Consider the following 2,500-nt stretch of genomic DNA (forward strand, 5'->3'; position numbering starts at 1 on the left):
AGGAAGCAGTGTGCAGCGGAGATTGTGCTGGTAGGGGCAGAGGCCCAGGATCCAGGCAATGGTGCACAAATTACAGCGAAGTCGGTGGACTTCGGGAGCTACTAGGCGACGGACTGTCCTAGAGCGGTGCTTCATCTAGGTGTGACCCAAGAGTGGGTGGATGAAGGTCGATTGCCAAAGGAGCGAACAAAATCGAAGGTGGAGGAGACCCTGCGATGTATTGGCAGAGGCCACACATGGAGGGTTCACAATTCGAGTTTATTCCACAAGGATCAGAATGCAATGGAGATGTCACCAGGAGGCGACATGGTGCAGCGGATCGTGGTGGAACAGTTCGTGGCAATGCGACACACACGACATGTCCCGTGAGGGATGAGATCATATGGAGGTATGATCGGGAGCTACTGGGAGCTCCGCTTTGGTGAACAACACGACGGCAAGAAGGGCTATGGATTCAAGGAGTGAAGGCCATGGTACCGCAGAGGCGGGTCTTCCGGGCGTGCACCGAATTTTGCATCGGATGAAAACCTTGGTCATCAGCATATGGGGGCTGGGTTCCACCAAGGGAAAAGTTCGAATGCAAGTACCAGTGAGTCCCATGAGAGGGACTTGATCATGCAGAGGTATGATCGAAGCAGCTGGAGAGTTGGACTGCTCCAGAACTCATATTCGCTTAAGGGAGCCCGACAAGTCAGAGGACAAGGTCGAGTAAGCGAACGTTGCTACCAAGGAAGCTAAGGAGAACAGAATCGGTGCAAACCCTACAATGTGATGGCAGAGGCCATGCATGGGAGTTGCAGTCTGTCTTTCCATCGACCAAACAGACTGCTTGGAGAACACAGAGGTGTTGAAGCAGGAGGTCGAAAGGGGCGAGGAAGCGACGATGAGTCCAGAGGGACTTAGCTACCCAAAATCAAGCATCAGTTAGAATGGAGGTGGACTCAGAGGAGTGCCACGGAGACATCTCTACTGATTGTGAAGGAAAGGGATACAGAGGCGAAGCGAGGGATAGTAGGGCCATGGGCATGGCAGCGCCATGGTACCGCAGAGGCGGGACTTCCGTGCAAGTCATTGATCCCTTGCTCTCACGGAGGGAGAGCGCTTGGTCGTGAAAGGGGCCGAGGAGGTGGAGCATGCAGAGGCAATCTCCAAGTACCGAGATAAGGCTGAAGGGCAGAGGCCAAGAAACTTCGTAAGACCGGTGTCAACAAGTTTCTCATCAAGATAGCCGTAAGTGAAGGACTTCGGGTCATGCAAGAGTGCACGACCAAGGAACGAAGCAGGCAGTACGTGGTGCTGTACCTTTGCTACTCAGTGGAGTAGGCGGCAGGGTTGATGGAGAAGACGGTACAATCCCAGAGGCGACCTCATCTATCAGAGAATTACTCCAAGTTGGGGTGAAAACTTCCTGCATTCCAGAAGTTCAATGGCATTGAGAAGGTGAATCACAGTAGCTAACTCAACGCAAGGAGTGCAAACACTTCAAGTGCTTCAGAAGTGTGAGCAAAGAGCAGGCGAAGGCCAGTAACCAGCTCGATGCATGAAGTACAACCTCGAGGAGGCGGGCGAAGTCAAGTAACCTTTGCCTTCTCAACTCTTAAGAGAATGGGCGAAACCGAGTACCCCAGTTCTCTTATCTATCCAGCAGAGGAGCTCTGCACAAGTTCAAAGACCCTTCGAAGATAATGGAAGACAATAGTTGTCAAAATCCTCACCAACGGTGATCAGTGCTACTGAGAGTAGATTGTCCGCTTCATTTCCCAACGAAATGCCAATCGAAAGCGGAAGTGATGCGAACCTACTTGGATGTGACAACTAACTGAAAGAAGAGTCAATGAGCAGATTTTGTGGAGGAAGGACCCAAAACTTCAGAAGTTTGCGAGGCGATGCTCGTTAAAGCTCCAACAAGCATCCACCCAGTTCAAGCAGCATGTGGAAATTTTGAGAAACTGGCGCAGTAAGAATGGTCTTTTCCTTCATTTGGTGGATCCGCAGGAATCAACGAGGATCAATACAACTCAGCCAACCCCACACCAGAGTCAGAGTCATTGGCGAGTTGAAGCAGCATGGCGGATCAAAGGTTCGACTACTCAGAAACAGCAGCGGAGAGCAGCTGGGAGCCAGGAGGCGCATTGCAGCTGGAGCGGAAGATTGAAGACTCAGCAAAGGCGAAGAGTTGCAGTGTTCACAAAGGCTTCGACGAGGACGTCGAAGGGATAAGTGGGGGAGAATGTAACGGACAAACTTCTAAACAAGATGTTGGATGTAATGCTTATGTCTGTCCGTTGTCTTTTGGCATGTTCATGCCTTGTACAGAATGTAAAGGGGCGGCCGAAGGCTTAATAGTCCCATTTTAGTTGGGTTGGTGGCCTCTTTAGGCTTGTAAATAAAGGTTGTGTCATGTGGACACGTTCGAGAGCTTTTCGGTCTGTAATGGACCATTTTACCCTTTGTTGTGCCACTATTCAGAGCTTGTAAAGTCTGTTTGTAATTTGCATTG

The sequence above is a fragment of the Musa acuminata genome, unplaced genomic scaffold, assembly GCF_036884655.1.
Source record: "Musa acuminata AAA Group cultivar baxijiao unplaced genomic scaffold, Cavendish_Baxijiao_AAA HiC_scaffold_1136, whole genome shotgun sequence".
Lineage (NCBI taxonomy): Eukaryota > Viridiplantae > Streptophyta > Magnoliopsida > Zingiberales > Musaceae > Musa > Musa acuminata.